The 24,053-nt window shown below is 46.2% G+C and overlaps 1 pseudogene; it reads left to right on the forward strand.

Moving 5' to 3' along the window:
* Positions 1-942: 942 nt before the first annotated feature.
* Positions 943-1,909, forward strand: LOC147709187 (guanidinoacetate N-methyltransferase pseudogene; annotated as a pseudogene).
* The last annotated feature ends 22,144 nt before the right edge of the window (positions 1,910-24,053 follow it).

Genomic DNA, 24,053 nt, shown 5'->3' on the forward strand with positions numbered 1-24,053 from the left:
AGATTACTTACCCTATACCCGAAAACTCTGGAATACTTTTAAAAAAAAGTTAAAATTATATTTTATGGAAAAGTTCATCAGGATACTGAGCACATAAACAGAGGATAAAAGATGTAATCATTAAATTACAGGACTAGAAGACAAATTTGGGGCTCATCACAGAATCTAGATCACGAGAAAGGAAACTAGCAGCTAGCGTCACAATCAATTGAAGAAAAACTCAAAAATATTGGATGCATGTACAAAAATAAAAAATCAGCTCACAGCAGGTGAAAACGTACAGCAATTTTTTAATGGTAGGACATTGATGCCCTCTTTACAAGTTGTGTGGATGGAACTCAGATATTTACCACACCAAGTATACAATTTCTCACAAACTCATTCATGTCCTTCCTCTCTCGATTGGTCTCTCTTCCCCTTTCTCACGGGTAAATGGAGGGCTTTGTCAACTTAAATGTAAATCCAGTATTTGTAAAGCGCTAACAAGTACCCGAGGGCGTTAATGTGCTGGGAGCCGTAGGGAAGATTGAGCGAGCTATTGTCGAACCACGAACCCCTGTTTTCAGAGTCAGCAGCCCAGGGAGCTGTGCCACACCTCTCCCCTTACAACACAGTTCTTAAAACTGTGGGGTGGTGGAGCGTAACACCATCTCAGGGGGGGCACGCACTCCACCCTAACATGTCATTGTTTCCCACTTTCCTAATTGATGGGGCACAACGTGCCCATACTTTTGTCATTGCAAAAGAAAACAGTGAAAGCAGTTTGCTTTCGTTTTCACAGCACAGGAGACTCCCTGCCTCCCACTGCAGCTGAAGTATTTTAGCTATCGGAATGAACAGTTACGGACGGTTAGCTCTTCGCAAAAAGGAGGCCAAGTTTCTCTATAATTACATAAGTATTTAATTACATAAGTATGGGCATCTACCTCTCTCAGCCCCACCATGAGCGCTCCTGACGCCGCCCCGGCCCCCATCTTCTCCTCAGGGGAGGACTGCAAGGGCAGCTGGAGGGAGGCAGACGCCGCCTACGACCAGACAGACGAGCACCTGCTCATCCTGGGCAAGCCCGTGATGGAGAGGTGGTTGACCCCCTACATGCACAGCCTGGCGGGGGCCACGACCAGCCGAGGCGGCCTCGTGCTGGAGATCGGTTTTGGCATGGCCATTGCTGCCACCAAAGTGGAGGAGTTTCCAATCGAGGATCACTGGATCATCGAGTGCAACAATGGGGTCTTCCAGCGGCTTGAGGAGTGGGCCAAGAAACAGCCCCACAAGATCGTCCCCTTGAAGGGCTTGTGGGAGGACGTTGTTCCTACGCTGCCCGATGGACACTTTGATGGCATCCTGTACGACACATACCCGCTGTCCGCAGCGACCTGGCACACTAACCATTTCAACTTCATCGAGACACATGCTCATCGACTTAAAACCTGGCGGAGTCCTCAGCTACTGCAACCTGACCTCGTGGAGGGAGCTGCTAAAAACATAATACACCGACATCGAGAAGATGTTTCAGGAGACGCAGGTCCCACAGCTGCTGGAGGCAGGCTTCCAGGCAGAGGATATCAGCACTAAACTGATGGATCTAGTACCTCCCAAGGAGTGCGAGTATTATGGCTTTCCCAAAATGATCACCCCCACAATCCTCAAGCGTTAAGTCCTACCCCCACAGGTGTGGCAGGTCCAGACGATGCCTCTCCCTGCTCCTGGAAACACTCCTACAACGCTACCCTCTACCTCTGATAATATATGATTTTTGTGACTGCTCGGTTGGACAATGAACTTTCCTGGAAAAAGACTGCTCTGGCGAGTTGTAGATAGAGAAACTAATTTTCATACCAACCCCTTTATGCGCCAGATGCCCACTCTCTTGCTACCAGAAGAACAAACCGAATAACGATTAAAATAAATGTTACAGCTCTCTCTCAAAATAAATAAATAAATAAATAAATTACATAAGTACGGGCATGTCAATTCTTTAGAAATTTAGAATGCATACCTAATTGCCTGTGTTATAAACTTTTTTGATTCTCAAAGGCATTGTAATTGTCGCGTGCCACCTTGGAATTTCTGAAGAATTGACATATGCCTCTTTCAGTCCAAATGGTTAGCTTGCAACCCTATGTTGAAATTGTGTTGAAAATGAACATTTAGGAAAGAAACTGTTGGAAAACGAGGCAGCATCTGTGAGGCCTGCACAAATAACATGACTACATTTGTCCTTCACTGGGAACCAAACACCCAATTGTAGCACCTGACTCACAGAGGGTAGCGTTGCAGAGCAGTCTGAGGCTTACTCCCGGGAGGTGGTGTGGGCTTGTAATTGCCATTTGCAGGTGCTCAGAAATAACACTCAATGATTGATTGTCCAGTCTGTACTTTGCTTTATAAAAGTAAGAGTACGTTTATTAAACGCACACACTACTCAATACTATGCACCAATTTACAAATATACATAAGCTGTTGGAATTACTTTGTGACACTGCATGACATCTCCACCCCTACCGCAGGAGGGGTGGGGTCTACTACCACCACTCCTATGTATGCACATTATCTTTCCCCCAATGCAGTTAGTTGAACATAACTTGGAGCGAGGGCCCTGCGCACTGGCACCATCGCAGTGGCGACCCACACCTTTATCTCAACAAGCATTTAAAATAGGTACCCCTGCCTTGGTAACACATAACCCTGACTGATCATTTCCTACCGACCATGAAGTATATACTCCTACATCTTAAGGGTCAGCAGTCTGGGTTCTTCACCTAAGCGCAGTAGCAAGAATACATGTTTAAGCATCATTTTAGAATGACAGTACTCATCACATTTAGGTATCATTCGAATGCATTGCAATTCTACAGCTCCTAAAGGCATCACAGATGAAATCATAGGATTACGCATATATAGTCGGACACCCTAGCAGAAAAGTCTGGCAACATAACCCCACTTTGCTTATGACATTGATTGAGCGCAAACTGAACAAAAATGCACGAGTGCACCATAAGCACATGTTAGTCGCACAATTATAATAGAAGTGCCATTAAGAATTGAAGATATATATTCACATATACTTAGACGTGTGTAGTTAATGTAGAAAATACATATAGAAGTGGGACTGACGCAGAAATGTGTGGAAAATGTATTCTTATTAGACGTGATTAATCATGATCCATGTTATGTAGCTGCTAATTGAGGAATGTTATGCTGCAAGGCATAGAAGGGAGCAGGCCTCATGGCCAAGGCAGAAGGGTTTAGAAATGAACACCCATACATAGCATGGATTGCACTAATGTTATAATGATTTGTTTACTTGTTAGACTTACATTCCATAGAATTGTTTTATTATTAAAGCATAAGATGCTAAGATGTTATTTCAGTTAACCTCTGAGAAAGGGTTGTAGGCCTGAAAAGAGAAATAGGGTTTCTCATTTGCACGTGCTGACACATGCCGAATTGTATTGAGAAATAAGTTGCAAACTTCTGTTAAAAGTCTATGAGAATGGGATTCAAGCTGCGGATGTCTGTCTGCAGGTGCGAGGGGGTTCCGATTAAAGTTTAATGAATAGAGCTCTGTTCGAGTAGACTGGTACAGACATGGAGGAGGATTCAGGAATGTTTAGGGGGTATCAGCGGGCCGGAGAAGAGCCTGAGAAGCAAGGTCAACGCTGAACACAAGGCCCAGAGGAAGATCATCATGGAAAAAGCCAGAATCGACATCACGCGAGGGGCGTCTCGTGAGGGGCGTTTCAATTGTAAACTGTTTTTTGTATTAGGGTCAGCACCCCTGGGTGGAGTTAGAGCAGATGCCTGAGGACCCTTCAGAGAGCGGATGGGAAGGCAGAGAGGGGTCATGACTGGAGATCGTAGGTTTTCACTTAGAGGCTAAGAGTGGGTGATCTTCTCAGGAAGACATTCACAGCTGACACCTTTGACAGGTTGGGACTTTGTTAAGTAGGGATACCATCTAGTACAGGGTAGGGACAGCCTAACCTGAATCTTTCCTTCCTTCTGTAAATGACGGATAGATCGCAGTTCGTGTCTATGCTTGCAGCCCTGTTGATTCTGGAGCTAGTCCTAGTAGTGTTCTTTGCCCGCCTAAGAGCTTTCAGAGAACACATGTTCGTAATAGTGCCTTTGTATCTTTTGAATCTCATTTTGAGATGTCTGTACTTGCAGTTATCAATGACTCTGTAATAAACCTTTGAAACTTAGAAGTAGTCTGTGGTTTTTCAGAGTCGAGCCCATTATTGATTAAAGTTAACCCGGTATTGGATGCACTTTCTTTCCTCAATGACAGGCAATAAAGATTCAGTCGACCAGAACGGGGTTTAGATCTGGAGTGATAAGATAGAGATCTACAATCTCGCCCTTTCAGTTGGTAGCTATAGAGGATGGTTGCCTTCTTGAGGAAGGTGATCTAGGCCAGGTTAGATTACCCCAAGGCCCTTAGAGATCGATGATCGGAAGAACCGCCCGCCGAAGAGGGTGCTGACGGCGCGAGAAAGAAAAGCAGCAGTAACGGTCGAAAGTGAGTATAAAGGGTCATGCGTGTTAGATTGCGGTGTTTTTGTGTTGCTTCCATGTTGTAATGTTTGGCGGAGTTGAATGTCTGTAGAGTAACTGTGGAACAGGTTGTGAGCGCGCGCAACCGGTGCAAATCTTAAGTTCAGATGAGAGCTTAAGTGGTTCGGGTGTATCGGACATCCAAAGTAATTGTCAACCAAGTGTGAAGGGGGTCATGAGGTACCATTGATCGCCCACAGGACCGTGATAGGGGGAACGTAAGAGTGAGTGTGTGAGTAACGGACGCTGGTCGGAAGTTACTGTGTGTAAGTAACCTATCAGAGAGACGATTGCCTGGAAAGGCATTTCGCCAGTTGTGGTGACAATTACAGATAGACTGTGGACGTACAGTCAAGAAAAGTGATCGCTTGGTCGGAAGTAGTCATTTTTCAGTGTATGAATGGGACGCATGCGTGACCGGGAGACGAGCTGAGAAAGGAGGGGAACTGCTGCGAGAGGGAGACGAGTGACGTCAGCAGGTGCCTCGCTGGGATTGGCCGGCAAGGGTGAGACTGCGCCGTAAGACGAGTGACGTCAGCAGGTGCCGCGCTGGGATTGGCCGGTACAGGTGGGACCGTGCTGTGATAGGCCCAGCTAGCAAAGCCGCGCTAGGATTGGTGGATTGTCACCAGGAAGTAAACAGAATAGCGAAGCAGGAAATTGTGCGTTTAATCATGAAATGTTTTAAATGGATAAGAGCGGCGTTTAAGAGGGAGAGGCGGAGATCTTTTGATGGGGAAGAAGCCCCGCCGGAGGGTACACCGGCAGATTATATGGCAACGAATGTTGGGTTGCACACTATATTGTGGATTTCAAATTGGAGTAAGATTACAGAAGGGAATGAGGAACGGATGTTTCCAAAGTACGGGACGTTTAGATTAGAGGTATTGCATAGATTAAAAACAGTTATGACCGCAATGAGACCTCTGCCTAGACCGACCCAGTTTGAAGCCCTCAATGCATGGATTAGGGCGTCGCACGAGAGGAACCAGAACAGGCGCCAAGAAAGGGTGAAAAGATCGGTAAGAGCAGTGCAGGATGCCAAATGGGATGCGGATGCTAAAAGATGGAGAGTGCATAACCTTGTAGTAAACAAACTGTACCCAGGTATAGAAGTGGCGGGAAACAAGAGCCCATGCGAGGAAGATGATGAGAGCGAGACAGAGGACAGTGTGATAAATAGGTTGCTAACAGATAGGCCACCCCCGTACAACAGAGAGACAGAAAATGCCGAGCCCAGCAAGGAAGGAGGGGCTGACATAGGGGAGTATATACCGCTTCCTAGCACGGATTGGGATCCCACTGCAAGTAAAGTACTGCCTCAACCTGGTCCGGTGCAGAGGGTAGTCGGAAGGCTTGTGGTACAAAAGGTGCCCGAAACGGAGTGTGCCACATCCTACGCCCTGCCAGACGCCTTGCAAGTACCTGTTACTATAGGTCCTATAGTATCGATATATGACCCAGAGAGAGCCAGAGGAGAGGAACAGGTACGAGTGGACAGGGAGAGAGCAGAAATAGCGAGGAGGGACGACATGATCAATTCCCCAAGACAGCTGCCAGGCCCAAGAGATTGGAATACCCCAGTACACACAGCAGTAGATCCCACAAGAGATCAAGGGGGCCCGAGGTGGCCGAAGGATCTGAGGGGATCAGGACCGAAATCCTTCCAGGAGTTAAGGGAGTACCTGAAGGAATGGGATGTGACAGTAGAAGCTCACAAGAGCCTGATAGGAGCGGAAGCTGAAGGGGAAAGCCAAGGTAGCAGAATTCGGACTCACTGCGGGGCTGGAGAAAGCAGTCCGGAGTGGGACGGGAGGAGTCAGGAAAATAGAGAAGATCCTGGTCGCACCAGAAATGGAGGTAGACCAGTATTGGAGAACAGGAGCCCGGAGTGTGGGGGGGGGTCCCGCCCCATTCACAGTGAAGGGGATAGGAGAACGCGAGAGTACCGGGACAGCTTTAAGTGTACACCCCATACGTCTGGCAATAGCGGACAAAATGAGAGTTGCGAGAGGCCTCGCCATGACCCCTGTGATCACGGACAGGAGCGGAATCCGGGGGACATGGGGAGCCGAGAAGGAGCCTACCAGATATTGAGTGACACTAGACAAAGAGGGAATAGCGACAGAGTGGAGAACAGCAGAGAGTCCTATCATGGGGCCAAGGAGAACAGGCAGGAGGGACAAAATGAAAGTGGGGAAAACAGGGCGGTGTTCCACCACCCTCCAAGGGAAGATGGCCGAGCATGGGACTTAGAAAGATGGGAGCAAGGGAGGACCCTCCTTAACGCCCCTGAGCCTAGGCGTAGGACTCGGAGCTGGGATGGGAGAGAGAACAATGAACACCCTAGGAAAGACATACTGCGAGCCGAAATAAAAGCAAAGAGACTTGATGTCTCCAGTTTAAGAGCAGATCTGGACGACATGGTAGATGGTACTTTGCCTTTGGAGAGAATGGAAATGTATGAACAGGATGAAATACTGTTCATGGCAAAGGACGTCACTAGGAAAGCGAGAGCAGCACATGAGAAGTTAGTCGAACTGGCCGGAAAATACATGGTAGACTTGTCAAGGACCAAAGCATTACAGGGTAACCACAGGCTACATTATTCAGATCAGGACCTAGATGAGAGAAGGACAATCGGATTAAAAACACACATAAGGGAACTGATCACTGGAATAAGGACGTGGAGAGCACTGGATAAATGGGAGGAAAGATGGTCCAAGAAAGGGACCGTCAGGAGGAGCATGCTTGGGATGTCCCCAGAGGGAGGACTGCAGAAGATAGAGGCATACCCTTTGCGTGAGGTTGCAAACGGAAGCTACGTGCATGTACCCTGGAGTAGGGGGGACTTAGCTGCCTTTACCAATTCCTTTCCTAAATTGAGGGAGAATCCAGTGGAGTGGTATAAGCAGGTAGAGAGGTTCGTAAAAATCTCCAAAGTACTCTGGATTGACCTGAACACCCTGTTTGACATCGTAGTACCAGGGGATTTGTGGTCAGCATGTAAAGTCAGTGCTGAATGGCCCACATCAGAACCAGAGAGAGATGCACAGACTAATGGGCCGTCCGAGACAGTAATGGCCAAATATGAGAGAGTGATGACTTGGCTGAAGGATAAGGTGCCAATGCAGGACATAGATTGGGTCAAAATAGATCGAACTAGACAGGAACCCAAGGAGACAGTCCATGAATATTATGAAAGGTTGCTGAAGGCGTTTAAACAATATAGCGGGTTGGACGTAATGGATCCTAAAGACATAGGGCAGTTTGTGTCTAAACTTGTTTTGGGCTTAATGATTCAGCAACACTTGATTTTTTGGCAAAATAAACCCTTAGACGAAATTCTGAGATATGCTAGGTTCTGCAGCGATGAGATAGATTCAAAAGGCAAGAAACTAAAAGAAAAACTGATGGTGGTCCAGATGCAGTCAGCTGGTAAAGGTGGACAACAGCAACAGGGAACAGGGACTTGGGGCAGGAGACCGAATAACCAGAACAAAGGAAATGAGGAGAACTCTAACTTCAGACCTAGGGTAGATATCGAGGCATTGAAAAAGACGACCCGGTGCCACCAATGTAACGAGGTGGGACATTGGAAACGCGAGTTTCCCTACAATGTAGAAATTGGAGAAGTAGAAGTAGAGGAGGAAGAGGTCCAAAACACTCCACGAAAAGGGGCAACAGCATACCAAGGGAAGGTGGTCAAAGGGGGGACCCCAGCACCACAAGCCCAGTTCCCTCAGCCACCCCGAATGGCTACGGGGGAAAAACCTATAGACAGATGCCCCTTTTCGTAGGAGGAGAAGAGTGTTACTACGTTGATCCCCTAACAGGGCAGAGGGTGGAGAGAGAGGACTGTACCCTCGGGGCCGTCTTAGAAGTAGATCAAAGGGGACCCTACGTAGAGGCCGAAGTGGCAGAGTGCCCCACGACTTTCTTAGTCGACACAGGGGCAACTCGATCCACGATAAGATCAGCTGTAGTTCCAGGCCTGCCAATGTCCGGAGAAACCATACAAGTGGTGGGGGTCGCAAACAGGAGAATAACAAGCCCACTGACAGAACCAGTGCAAGTGAAAATAGGGAAATACAGTGATGAGCATCAGTTTGTGGTTTGTGATTCTAGTCCTGTGTGTCTATTGGGAAGAGATTTATTGTGCAAGTTAAATTGTACAATATATTGCACGCCACAGGGAGTGGAGGTACTGACTAATGATGATGACGCTGACTTTAAGGTCGCAAACTCAAGAACGTGCGTGGAGCTGTATCCCACCCTGACAGTGGATGAGCTCCCCTGGGACCTAAGGGAGACCGTGATACCAGAAGTATGGGATTTCACTGGGGAAGAGATTGGGCTAGTTAAAGGAGTGGACCCAGTGAAAATAATAGTGAAACAAAATGCTGAGTTTCCGAGAACACCCCAATACAAATTGACACCAGAAACGATTGCAGGTATAAAACCTGTGATCGAGTCCATGATTAAGCAGGGAATACTGAAGGAAATCGTGGGTAGCCCATGTAACTCCCCGATTATGGGTTTGCAGAAACCAAGTGGGAAATTCAGAATAGTGCAGGACCTTTGAAAAATCAACAACATAGTTGTCTCATGTTGTCCAGTGGTACCGAATCCATCAGTGATATTGTTTCAGATACCGTTCCAAGCCGAATGGTTCACCGTGATTGACCTTTGCCAGGCTTTCTTTTCGATCCCTTTGGACGAGCACAGCCATTTCCTTTTCGCTTTTAAGCTGGAAGGTCGCGTATTAACATGGCGTCGTATCCCACAGGGGTATACAGAGAGCCCATCGATCTTTAACCAGCTTTTGAAGAAGAATCTTGAAAGTCTAGTACTGCCCCAGAATTTGGTTCTGGTCCAGTACATAGACGACCTACTTGTCGCGTCAGAAACTGAAGAAGCTTGCAAGGAGGACTCCATCGCATTGCTAAATCACCTAGCAGTGAACGGACACAAGGTGTCTCCAAGCAAATTGCAGTATTGCCTGACAGAAGTGCAGTATTTGGAGCACAGGATTGAAAAAGGAAAGCGGAAGGTGTCCCCAGACAGAATAGAGGCGATCATCGAAATGAACGCACCTAAAACTCAGAGAGAGGTCAGGATGTTCCTAGGGATGGTGGGTTATTGCCGACAGTGGATAGCGAACTTTTCACTGAAAGCAAAACCCTTGCAAAAACTGACGCACAAGGAGGTGAGTGATCCGGTACCATGGGACAAGGATTGTTTTATGGCATTCCTGCAGCTGAGAGAGGACCTGTGTCGTGCTCCTGCTCTGGGAATGCCTGATTACGACAAACCATTCTTGCTTTACTGTTGTGAAAGAGAGGGTTGTGCCTTGTCAGTCCTGGTCCAAATCCATGGGAATGCTCGTAGACCATTTGCCTACTTTTCGGCTACCTTAGACCCAGTAGCCGCAGCGTTGCCCGGATGTCTTAAATCCGTTGCTGCAACGGGTGTCAGCATTGAGCGGTGTGAGAATATAGTTATGGGACACCAGTTAGAGGTGTATGTGCCACATTCTGTTGAACTGTTGATGACCAGGACCAAAACCCAGCATCTGACGAATAGCAGGCTCACGCGCTATGAGCAAGTCATTCTTGCTGCAGAGAACGTGACCCTCAAGAGATGCTCTGTTTTGAACCCTGCTACATTGATGCCACTCCCAAGTGACATTGATGATGATGAATGTACAGACCACGATTGCCTCGATGTGACTGAACTATGCACCAAACCGAGACCCGACATCGTGGATGAGCCACTGACTGACCCTGATGAAGTTTTCTTTGTTGATGGCTCATGTGTAAGAGACGATGTTGGGCAATTGAGAGCAGCCTATGCTGTTTGCACAATTACTGGAGTAGTGGAAGCCGCATGCCTGGAAGGAGTACACTCCGCTCAGGTAGCTGAGATCATTGCATTGACGCGTGCCTGTCTGGCAAGCAACCAAATTCGAGTCACCATATACACCGATAGCCAATATGGTTTCGGGGTAGTTCATGATTACGGGCAACTGTGGTCTCAAAGGGGTTACATGACCTCTTCAGGCTCACCCATTCGAAATGGTGAGTTTGTACGTTTATTGTTGGATGCCCTGCAATGTCCGGCAGCTATTGCCGTCGTAAAATGTACTGCCCACACGAGAAACATGGACTTCGTGTCACAAGGCAATAGATATGCCGACGAAGTCGCGCGGTACTGCGCCGAACAAGGGTACTCTTTCACGGAGGTGGAAGTGGGTGGAATCAATGTGAGGACTGAATTAGCTATGATATTGGAAACTGTAGATACTTGGGACGAGTTAAAATGTGCACAAGAGAATGCACCCGAATTTGAGAAAAGTACATGGGAAACTGCAGGATGTGTGGTGGGAGACACAGACTTCTGGGTTTCATCGGATGGAAGGGCAGTGCTGCCAAACGAGTTGGTGAGCCCAATGGCGCGACAGATACATGGTCCAGTACACCTAGGGAGAGACGCTATACTGAGAGTGTTTAGACAAACCTGGTACAACCCAAAGTTCAGAGTAGCAGCCGAAGCAGTGTGCCAGCGTTGTGTGACCTGTCAGCAGCTAAACATAGGGAAAAGAACACCAGTTGCATTGAGTCACATAGGGAGGTCTGGAGGTCCATTCAATAGAGTGCAAATTGATTTCATTGAAATGCCAAGGTGCAACCGCCTCCGATACGTACTGGTGGTTGTTTGCATATTTTCCAGATGGGTCGAGGCATACCCTGCACGCAGGTGTGACACTCTCACAGTAGCCAAGTTATTGCTTAGGGAACTCATTCCACGCTTCGGGGTACCGGCCTCTTTGGAATCAGATAGGGGAACGCATTTCAACAGCGAGCTTGTGAAGATGATCTGTGCAGCCCTGAATATAGACCAGAAATTGCATTGTAGCTATCGACCAGAAGCTTCGGGGATTGTGGAGCAGATAAACGGCACCATCAAATCCCGAATTGCAAAAATTTGTTCATCAACGTCTCTAAGTTGGCCTGATGCCTTGCCACTAGTTCTAATGAGCATCCGTAGTACCCCAGACAGAAGAACAGGATTATCGCCACACGAGGTGTTAATGGGGAGGGCAATGAGATTGCCATCAGTACCGACTGCAGCCTTGTTAAATATCACAGATGATATGATCCTGGACTATTGTAAGGGTCTGTCTGACGCCATTCATTCTGTGTCCCTTCAGGTGCAGGCTGCCGAGGTCCCGTCGAGCCAGGACTTGTGTCATGACCTGTGCCCTGGAGATTGGGTGCTGATAAAAAAGCACGTCAGAAGAAGCTGCCTAGATGCCCGGTGGAGGGGGCCCTACCAGATCATCCTGATAACGAACACTGCTGTGAAAGTGGGAGGGCTGCCCAATTGGATCCACGTGTCTCACACGCAGAGAGTTCCAGCACCTCTGGAAGAAACAGCTCCTCTCTTGGATGTACGTCCAGCTGCGGACAGAGAAGCCATAGAGGGGGCCAGCCAAGCTGTAGAGGTGCAAGAAGAAGCTGGGAGTGTGTCTGACCAAGAGGAGGACGGTCAGTACAACAGTGAAACCGATGAAGCCACAGAAGGAGGAAGTAGCTGGGAGTACGAATCAGATGCTGAAGAAGCTGAAAGTGAGCCCGAGCGGAGCAGAAGGACCAGGAGCGGAGGGGCAAGGCGTAGAGAGGCTAGCTGGCTGCAGAGGAGAAGGTCAAGCCTGAGGTCAACTGCAGAGAGGACTCTTGCTCCTATATCCGAAGACTCAGATCCGGACGAAGGTGCTCTGGGTGCAGAAGCAGCAGGTCCAAGAAGGTCAAGGCGAGTACGTGTGCCTAATAGAAGATACGCCACTCCTGAGTGGACATATCTGGCGACAGATGTCTTGGGAACAGACGACAGGGAGAATAAGGGCGGTGCTGGTGGCCAATGTTGAACCCATCATCACAGTAGAAGTACAGTTGTTGGTGCCTGGAGTCGAAACAGAAGGGTCACTAACGTTCAAAGTCCCCAACCCTCCCTACCTGAGCAAGTTAAAGCACATGTTCTTCACCGAATTGCAATTCCCCGACTTTGGAACAACGATAACAAGTCATGAGGAAAACGTTCTTCGTTTGGAGCTATTGAACTATGCTATCCAAGCCGCTGGTCCCAGCCTCATTGTAGATGCTTAAAAGACTTTGTAAATAAACAAGAGTAAGAAGATAACCTAGCGCCTAGGAATGCAGAGAAAACTTAGGGATTTCCTTTGAGTGGACGGAGAAGGGCTAGGGTTGTCTGAGAGAAAGATCGAAAAAGACTTTTGCAAAAGGAGATTGCCAGCTTCCGATTGTGTGGTTCTAAAGACTGAAAAAGAAAAAGACTGTAAAGGAACTCATGAGAAGGAATTTTGTGTTGAAAAAGAGAAAGGAACCATACCGTCTGAGGAACATGGAGGCCGGTAGCCCAAACCGTAGAGCCAAATGTATAATAGGCACACTTATAGTAGGGGTGATACTTCTTATAGCGTTAGTAGTTACTGTATCATATGTGATGGGACACGAGAGTGAGGCAGAGGTAACAGATGCAAAATCTGTAGTGACACCAAAACCCACTGCTGCTGGTAAGAAAGGTGAATTCACACAGGAGAAAGCGTTATTAGCAGCAGAAGCCCGTAGGTTACACATGGATGAGTCCCAAGGCGACTATAGGTCAAATGCTTATGCCAAATTATTATATGAGTATGTAGATGCCATGGAAGTCAAAGACTGCTACGTCTGTATGCAGTTGCCTGCGTCTGTAGATGAAGGCATTAGATATCATCATCTCCCATTGACTTATGGCATCACGTGTAGCTTATTGCTTAGCATATTTTATGGTAGAGATAGTTTTGAGTATTATTTTTCCAATTACGATTCAGTGTTACCTGAGGTCCCCAATTATAAGCAAATGAACAAGTGGGACTACTACAAGAGTGAAGACAGATTGGCCAAGTTCTTCATTCCTTGGGATACTTTAGATACTTCACATGCCCGCAGAAACAATCTGACTTGCAAAGTGTCAGAAGTCGAGAAGAAGTTTATAGGGCAAGTGGATGATCGATATAGAAGACAAAAGATTCTTAAAAAATCAGGACAGTGGAAGACAGATTGGACCGAGGAGGAAAAAGATCACAAGAGGAAGGGTAGTAGTGGTCCTATAGCTTTGGATAGAACTCAGAAAGGGAAGTTATGTCTTCACAGAAGCAAAACGTACTATGAAAATGTATTCGTAGGGGAGGTTAATTGCGAACATGCTTTTAGATTAGAATACTACACCAAGGATTTTTTGAAGGGAATGCAAGTGATTCCAAATGTATATTTTGTCTGTGGAAGAAATGCCTATGTGAGACTACCTGATAACTGGTACGGATCATGTTATTTGGCCATTGTCTTCCCCAAAATATACCACGCTCAAGACTTAGAGATCATAGAGGGCAAGGTCCAAACAAGAGGAAGAAGAGACGTAGGGGATGCAGAACTAGTTGGAGACGTATTTGGAGCTGCATTTCCTATTTTAGGACTGATCCTCAATGATGTCAAGATTAGACGACTCACAACAAAATAAGAGAGGTCTAAACTGGTCAAGCTCACGGCTGCCAGAGACGTGGAGCAAAAAAGATAAGCAAAATGTTTGATGATCACAGTCACTCTAGTTGAGTGGGATCACAGTCACTCTATTTGAGTAGGAAAGCCCTCACACACCGACCTAGTCAGTGTCATGCTTCATCATCGGGCCCCACCGAAGAGACCGAGTGTCTCTTCGGTGTGCTGCGACGCCAGAAAGACTGCGGAGCTGGTTGTGTGGGGAGAAAGTGTTGTGAAGGTTCTCAAATTAAAAGTGACTAATAGGGTATCAAAAAAACTTTAATAAGTGATCCCTAAGACACGAGTAAGTGGTAATATGTGTCTGAATTTAAAAGCCAAGGTTATTAGGATCTAATTTAAATTCAGCTAAATACCACAAATTAGTTAAAATCAGTCAACATGTTTCTGCCTTTGTGGTATGTATTCACCATGGCATTCTTCAGGACTATAACCCCGGCGGTATGGACACTCTAATAGTCCACCCTAACCTGGGGACGTGAAAGTGAAAAGGAAAGGTGAAAAAAGTGCTTAAAAAATGGGAGAGCAATTTGCTCAATCCAAAAAACCCCAAAATTCGGGGTGTATCAGCACCTGTAAGGAAAGATAAACAGACAAACATATAGAGACATACATACAATTAGTATATGCCAGCGTAGACTTATCGTAGTGCTCCTAAGATGGTGGCAAACCTGTGTGTGCACACAATAGAAACTAATTTTAGCACCATCCAAGTAGCCCTTAGGGGATGATTATATTGGCTAAGAGGTGAAGTGCTAGAGGTGGTTTAAAAACTACTATTGTAGTGAAAGGGATAAAACGCGGTGTGAATTCTCCATGAGAAGGGATCAATATGACCAAATGGTCGGTGACCCCCACAAGATGGTAAAAGATGGAGAACATCTCACTTTAAAATAGGGCGCTACTTGCACCATGGGTCTCGGGAGGGGGGTTGGAGCGCGATTGGCACATCCTAAGAGAAAAAGTACAGAGTCGAAATGTCAGCATAACCCATACAGCACACAGGCACTTAGCTTTGTTAGTTGTGGTGATCGTTCCGCTGTAGATGTAAACTCACGCCCTCAGCGCTCACAGCCCGCTTGCAAACCTACTGCGACCCTCTAGACCGGACCCCGACGATGGAGAGCGGGGCCGGTGAATGGGTATAAGAGCGCTTTGTTTACGCGCTCGATTCCGGGTTTGGGCGTGCCTCGCTGCTCTCGCGATGGGCGTGTCTTAGCGAGAGTGAGGCTTGAAGCGCACACGCCCCTTGGACGGAAGGCGTGTTACTGATCGAATCGAGGCTTGGAGCAGGGAGCCTATCCTTGCGCAGGCCTAGGGGGGTGTGTGAGCATGCTCAAAGTTGACATGGCAACCAGGGAAGCCATGTCTTTTGGAGCAGGGAGCGTGGGATTCGACAGTTTCGAGTAGCAAGTGTTTAGTTGATAGTCAGTAACTTTAGAATTCATTGGATTTATTAAACCAATGCATTTACCAAAAACTTGGTGGGGGACACTGTGGGAGCACATAATTGGCTAAGAAAGAGAGAGAGTTATGGTTTTAAGCACTGGAATTGAACTGTGGACTTAGATACAAAAGCACTCAGATTTTGAATGAACTATTTAAAAAGTTTCTGAGCAGATCAGTTTTGTGTAAAATTGGACAGCCAGGTGGAGCAAAAGAGTTCATGTCAGGACTGAATTCCAAGGGATATCGTCGTTGAGCCCATTTACATTTGTCCCCAGACGATAAACCCACCGCTGTTCCTTTTCGAACAGTCTATTTTGTACATTCCTTGTACCATCAATTGCTTCAATGACAGTCCATGTCATGTCATTGGTGGTATGATTCTTTTCAAGGAAATGGCGGCTCAGCTTAGTGGTTAGTTTCTTGCACCTTATATTACTTCGGTGTTCGCATATCCTTTGTTTCACTTTTCTGGTAGTCATGCCGACATACCGAAGGTTGCAAGAACATGTGATCAAATAGACCACATTGCATGAGTTGCAGTTCGTATGGGCCCGTTGCGTCCATACTTTTCCCTCTTCCAATGTCAAGGTTTTTGTGGGTTGTGTTAGATGACACACACTACAATCCGAGCAGGGGTAGTGCCCGGTGATTTTTGGGAGTCCCCACGATGTTGTTACTGATGGTGTAGTATTTGGTGGATCCTCTTTCGGGCGAGTGTGGACCAGCGTATCTTTAAGGCTGCGTCCCTTTTTAAAGGAAAAAAGTGGTTTTTCCCAGTCCTTTTTGAAGGTTTTGATAATGCTCCAATGTTTATTTATACTCTTTTTCATGGTGTTAGAGAGGCTGCTGAATGTCGTGACACAGGTAAGTGGGATCTGATCTGAGTTGTTAGTTCTTTCTTCAAGAAGAGCTTCCCTTGGCTGATTTTTAGCTCTTTTAAAGCCCTTGTTTAGTGTGGAGTTTGGATAGCCTCTGTATTTCAGTTTTTCGGTCAAATCAGCTGATTGGAGTTTAAAGTCTGTGGTTGTGCTGCAGACCACAGACTTTAAACTCCAATCAGCTGATTTGACCGAAAAACTGAAATACAGAGGCTATCCAAACTCCACACTAAACAAGGGCTTTAAAAGAGCTAAAAATCAGCCAAGGGAAGCTCTTCTTGAAGAAAGAACTAACAACTCAGATCAGATCCCACTTACCTGTGTCACGACATTCAGCAGCCTCTCTAACACCATGAAAAAGAGTATAAATAAACATTGGAGCATTATCAAAACCTTCAAAAAGGACTGGGAAAAACCACTTTTTTCCTTTAAAAAGGGACGCAGCCTTAAAGATACGCTGGTCCACACTCGCCCGAAAGAGGATCCACCAAATACTACACCATCAGTAACAACATCGTGGGGACTCCCAAAAATCACCGGGCACTACCCCTGCTCGGATTGTAGTGTGTGTCATCTAACACAACCCACAAAAACCTTGACATTGGAAGAGGGAAAAGTATGGACGCAACGGGCCCATACGAACTGCAACTCATGCAATGTGGTCTATTTGATCACATGTTCTTGCAACCTTCGGTATGTCGGCATGACTACCAGAAAAGTGAAACAAAGGATATGCGAACACCGAAGTAATATAAGGTGCAAGAAACTAACCACTAAGCTGAGCCGCCATTTCCTTGAAAAGAATCATACCACCAATGACATGACATGGACTGTCATTGAAGCAATTGATGGTACAAGGAATGTACAAAATAGACTGTTCGAAAAGGAACAGCGGTGGGTTTATCGTCTGGGGACAAATGTAAATGGGCTCAACGACGATATCCCTTGGAATTCAGTCCTGACATGAACTCTTTTGCTCCACCTGGCTGTCCAATTTTACACAAAACTGATCTGCTCAGAAACTTTTTAAATAGTTCATTCAAAATCTGAGTGCTTTTGTATCTAAGTCCACAGTTCAATTCCAGTGCTTAAAACCATAACTCTCTCTCTTTCTTAGCCAATTATGTGCTCCCACAGTGTCCCCCACCAAGTTTTTGGTAAATGCATTGGTTTAATAAATCCAATGAATTCTAAAGTTACTGACTATCAACTAAACACTTGCTACTCGAAACTGTCGAATCCCACGCTCCCTGCTCCAAAAGACATGGCTTCCCTGGTTGCCATGTCAACTTTGAGCATGCTCACACACCCCCCTAGGCCTGCGCAAGGATAGGCTCCCTGCTCCAAGCCTCGATTCGATCAGTAACACGCCTTCCGTCCAAGGGGCGTGTGCGCTTCAAGCCTCACTCTCGCTAAGACACGCCCATCGCGAGAGCAGCGAGGCACGCCCAAACCCGGAATCGAGCGCGTAAACAAAGCGCTCTTATACCCATTCACCGGCCCCGCTCTCCATCGTCGGGGTCCGGTCTAGAGGGTCGCAGTAGGTTTGCAAGCGGGCTGTGAGCGCTGAGGGCGTGAGTTTACATCTACAGCGGAACGATCACCACAACTAACAAAGCTAAGTGCCTGTGTGCTGTATGGGTTATGCTGACATTTCGACTCTGTACTTTTTCTCTTAGGATGTGCCAATCGCGCTCCAACCCCCCTCCCGAGACCCATGGTGCAAGTAGCGCCCTATTTTAAAGTGAGATGTTCTCCATCTTTTACCATCTTGTGGGGGTCACCGACCATTTGGTCATATTGATCCCTTCTCATGGAGAATTCACACCGCGTTTTATCCCTTTCACTACAATAGTAGTTTTTAAACCACCTCTAGCACTTCACCTCTTAGCCAATATAATCATCCCCTAAGGGCTACTTGGATGGTGCTAAAATTAGTTTCTATTGTGTGCACACACAGGTTTGCCACCATCTTAGGAGCACTACGATAAGTCTACGCTGGCATATACTAATTGTATGTATGTCTCTATATGTTTGTCTGTTTATCTTTCCTTACAGGTGCTGATACACCCCGAATTTTGGGGTTTTTTGGATTGAGCAAATTGCTCTCCCATTTTTTAAGCACTTTTTTCACCTTTCCTTTTCACTTTCACGTCCCCAGGTTAGGGTGGACTATTAGAGTGTCCATACCGCCGGGGTTATAGTCCTGAAGAATGCCATGGTGAATACATACCACAAAGGCAGAAACATGTTGACTGATTTTAACTAATTTGTGGTATTTAGCTGAATTTAAATTAGATCCTAATAACCTTGGCTTTTAAATTCAGACACATATTACCACTTACTCGTGTCTTAGGGATCACTTATTAAAGTTTTTTTGATACCCTATTAGTCACTTTTAATTTGAGAACCTTCACAACACTTTCTCCCCACACAACCAGCTCCGCAGTCTTTCTGGCGTCGCAGCACACCGAAGAGACACTCGGTCTCTTCGGTGGGGCCCGATGATGAAGCATGACACTGACTAGGTCGGTGTGTGAGGGCTTTCCTACTCAAATAGAGTGACTGTGATCCCACTCAACTAGAGTGACTGTGATCATCAAACATTTTGCTTATCTTTTTTGCTCCACGTCTCTGGCAGCCGTGAGCTTGACCAGTTTAGACCTCTCTTATTTTGTTGTTGGATATATAACCGGGGATTAAGAGAGTGTCTTTTGAATCTCCCTACCTCTCTCTTTGTTGTTACAAGATTAGACGACTGGCAACAGTCGTAGACAGATTGTCTGCCAGTACAGCTACATCCTTAATGCTGGTGGAAGGAGAGATGCAATCGATAAGGGCCATGGTGCTTCAGAACCGTCTTGCGTTAGACGTTCTGCAAGCAAAAGAGGGCGGAGTCTGTAAGGCTTTGAAGGTCCAGGAATGTTGCACTTACATTCCAGACAATTCAAAACCTCTGGAGAAAGTTATCATGAACATAACTAACATTCACAAAGAGATCGAAGACCTGACTAAAGTAAATGTTTGGGAAAAAGTGGGTCATGGAATGGGTAAAGTTGGAGGTTGGTTCGCCAACATAGGGAAGAGCTTTGTATGGTACATACTGAAACCTATCATCATAATACTGATCTGCGTGATCGTGTTGTGGGGATTGGTGAGATCGTACCAATGGTACAGATCAAATAGGTTGGAGAGATCCAGGAGAGAACAGGAACGAAGATTAGCTGCCATGCAAGACAATCAGCACAAGAGTCTGAGGGCTCTAGAAATACTGAAACGAGAGAGGATGGCAACTAGTTCAGTTTGAATTTTGGTGATGACCACGAGAGGTCATCAAAGGGGGGAACTGATAGAGCGCAAACTGAACAAAAATGCACGAGTGCACCATAAGCACATGTTAGTCGCACAATTATAATAGAAGTGCCATTAAGAATTGAAGATATATATTCACATATACTTAGACGTGTGTAGTTAACGTAGAAAATACATATAGAAGTGGGACTGACGCAGAAATGTGTGGAAAATGTATTCTTATTAGACGTGATTAATCATGATCCATGTTATGTAGCTGCTAATGGAGGAATGTTATGCTGCAAGGCATAGAAGGGAGCAGGCCTCATGGCCAAGGCAGAAGGGTTTAGAAATGAACACCCATACATAGCATGGATTGCACTAATGTTATAATGATTTGTTTACTTGTTAGACTTATATTCCATAGAATTGTTTTATTATTAAAGCATAAGATGCTAAGATGTTATTTCAGTTAACCTCTGAGAAAGGGTTGTAGGCCTGAAAAGAGAAATAGGGTTTCTCATTTGCACGTGCTGACACATGCCGAATTGTATTGAGAAATAAGTTGCAAACTTCTGTTAAAAGTCTATGAGAATGGGATTCAAGCTGCGGATGTCTGTCTGCAGGTGCGAGGGGGTTCCGATTAAAGTTTAATGAATAGAGCTCTGTTCGAGTAGACTGGTACAGACATGGAGGAGGATTCAGGAATGTTTAGGGGGTATCAGCGGGCCGGAGAAGAGCCTGAGAAGCAAGGTCAACGCTGAACACAAGGCCCAGAGGAAGATCATCATGGAAAAAGCCAGAATCGACATCACGCGAGGGGCGTCTCGTGAGGGGCGTTTCAATTGTAAACTGTGTTTTGTATTAGGGTCAGCACCCCTGGGAGGAGTTTGAGCAGATGCCTGAGGACCCTTCAGAGAGCGGATAGGTAGGCAGAGAGGGGTCATGACTGGAGATCGTAGGTTTTCACTTAGAGGCTAAGAGTGGGTGATCTTCTCAGGAAGACATTCACAGCTGACACCTTTGACAGGTTGGGACTTTGTTAAGTAGGGATACCATCTAGTACAGGGTAGGGACAGCCTAACCTGAATCTTTCCTTCCTTCTGTAAATGACGGATAGATCGCAGTTCGTGTCTATGCTTGCAGCCCTGTTGATTCTGGAGCTAGTCCTAGTAGTGTTCTTTGCCCGCCTAAGAGCTTTCAGAGAACACATGTTCGTAATAGTGCCTTTGTATCTTTTGAATCTCATTTTGAGATGTCTGTACTTGCAGTTATCAATGACTCTGTAATAAACCTTTGAAACTTAGAAGTAGTCTGTGGTTTTTCAGAGTCGAGCCCATTATTGATTAAAGTTAACCCGTATTGGATGCACTTTCTTTCCTCAATGACAGGCAATAAAGATTCCGTCGACCAGAACGGGGTTTAGATCTGGAGTGATAAGATAGAGATCTACAATCTCGCCCTTTCAACATCACTTTACACAGGTACCTCACATTACACATGTGACCTTCAGTCCCTCTGAAAGAAATAACATTAGTAAATGCGCTATAGGTGTAATTACACCTCTTCACCTCCAGGGATGCCCTTCTACAGACATTCCTAACTCAGCCCTTCATCCCCTGACGCACTTCTCAATTCCTCCTCCAGCTGTAGAACAAAAGTTCCAGCCCAAGAGGACTTAGGTTGCTGGTTGCGCCCTTGAGGGGTTATCCTTTTAAAGTCCCCATGAGACTTAGGGAGGGACTTTTCACTCTTCGTGCTGGGGGAAGCTCCGCTCTCCTGCAGCTCCCCCTGCACCCTGGCACTCACTTGGTGGCGACCCATTCTCCTGGGGCCACCACAAGCCGAGAAAAAGCGTTTTTTCCCCTGCAGGCCGATTCAGGCCTGCAAGGTATTAGGGCGATTCCTCGTTCCTTGCCATGAATATCAGAACAGTGGCTCTCCCACTGTGACGAAGAGAACCGCGCAACCTCCAGCCTTCGCTGGGCCCAGTCCCACATGGGCTCTCCTGCCTCGCCATGCTCGTTGGGGGGCCCGGTCCCACCCAGACCCCCAGGGGCTTCCTCGCAGCTCGGTGAGCCCACCCCCGGCTGCTCCTTGCAGTGAGTGTTTCTTGCGGCTCGGGGAGCCCACCCCTGGCCGCTCCTCTTCTCAGGGGGCCCAGTCCCACCCGGGCCCCGCATTGCCATCTTGATGGGGAGCCACCTGGGGAGCCCACCCCCGGTGGCTCCCTGCGGCTCCCAGCATGGCCAGCACCCTCGCGTTCTGCCACAGGAGCCGGCACAGCATTTCTGGTCTGCCTGATCCAGCGGGCAGATGCGCGGACTACTCCGGTCAACCGCCTTCTAGCACTCGGGACCCGGGGATGGGATCCTGGGCCCCCAAACATCTTTGGGGGCGCAATGGCGCTCCCCCCTATCCAGGATCTGCATGTAACCAGCCCAGTGTCCCTTACTCCAGCTGCTGCTCAGTTGCCTGGTCAAGCCTGGGAGACACCAGTTAAATCCCCATGCAGTCTCTTTCATCCTGAGTTCACTGTGGGTGAGTCCCAACTTATGAGGCGCCCCCACAGTAAAAGCTCAACAATTAGGTGCTCAAGAAGCAAAAAATCTGGCTGGCCCATAGTGTCAGAACCACCTTCTAACAGAAATAGTTAAAGGAAAATACGACACCGGAGATTCACTACTTTGGACGCATTGAGCACATCAGCTGACTTTCCCTGCAGTTTCAATTATGCAACGATTTCATGAAGATAGTGTGAACATTTAGGGCCAGATGTATCAAGGCTTTTGCGACTCGCAAAGGCCGAAATTCGCCTTTGCGACTCGCAAACAGCCTTTTAGCATGATTTGGAATGTAAGAAAAAATCGCAATTTAATGAATCGCAAAAAATTGCGATTCCTTATTTTGCCATAGCATTTAAGGAATCGCAATTTTAGCGATTCCTTAAATGCTATGTATGTAGCAATTTCAATTTGCGAATTTGGGTTAAGAAATCGCAAATTACCACCAACTTGTAGTTGGTGGTAATTTGCGATTTCTTTAAAAAATGCCCTATTTGGCATTTGTAAGGGTGGCATGTGAGGCACATACATGCCCATAGGGCATGTATGTGCGCCACATGCACACACATGTAAATTTCAGGGGTGCAGCAGGGTGTCTTTGAGACACCCCTGCACCCTTGAAATAATTCTCAAATTGCGATTAGCAAATTGCGAATTCGCAATTTGAGAATTATTGCACTATCATTCCTATGGGCCTCCTGGCCCATAGGAATGCATTGGAAATTATTCCTTATTTGCGAATTCGCAAAATGCGAATTCGCAAATAAAGAATATTAAGGAATCGCTAAAAAATAGCGATTTTGTACATACATTCCATTTTGCGAATTCTAAATAGCGATTCGCAAAAAATCGCTATTTAGAATTCGCAATTCGGAATCTTGATACATCTGCCCCTGCCTGAGTTGGCAACATTCAGACACATTGTACATGGATGAATTTATCATTAGTTTGAATTTTAAAGCAATTGTGTTTCTGTGTCAATGATTATATTTTCTTAACCAAACATTTGGTGAAGAGAAATATTTGCATGTTTCCCTGTTTTTATTTTTCATGGGGTTGAGAAGGGGCACGTAATGTGGTATCATATTTTGTTTAGTTTCATGGTCTTTTTTTCACGTGGGATGATTCACATACTCTAGGGACCCTCATTAATCCGTACATTAGCAGTTCACTGTTTGGCAAAATGGGGCGCAGATAAGGTTCAAGGTATATTGCACATTTAAGTTGTTAGTTAGAAACACGTTGTTGTAATGATATTGTTCCCGTTGAACACTGAGATGTATCAGCATGTCGAGTAGCATCAAGATGAGGTCAAAGGTTTTAGTTTATTTACATCATGAAAAGATGTGCGTCTACGCTTCAGTTGTTTTTTTCACTCTTTTAATTTTTGCACCTTTTTCTTTTAATTTTTTTTCATTTAGTATGTTTCATTCACTTTTTTCTCATCTACTTTGTGATAGATGCATGTTAACAAAGGATAGATTACATCCCTAGAGGTGTGCATTAAATAACAATCCATAGGTGTTTGGGAAGGGCATTCGGATGGATATGTGTTTTATTTAATTGTAGTTACCCCTGAAGATGGCAGTCAATTATGTAGTGTACAATATTCCAAACATTTCTGTCAGATGGTGTGGGGGGGCCCAACATCTAAAAATGTTTAGCTGGTGGGGGCTCAACCTAAAAAAGTTTGA

Source organism: Lissotriton vulgaris, chromosome 6 (genome assembly GCF_964263255.1).
Source record: "Lissotriton vulgaris chromosome 6, aLisVul1.2, whole genome shotgun sequence".
Taxonomy (NCBI): Eukaryota; Metazoa; Chordata; class Amphibia; order Caudata; family Salamandridae; genus Lissotriton; species Lissotriton vulgaris.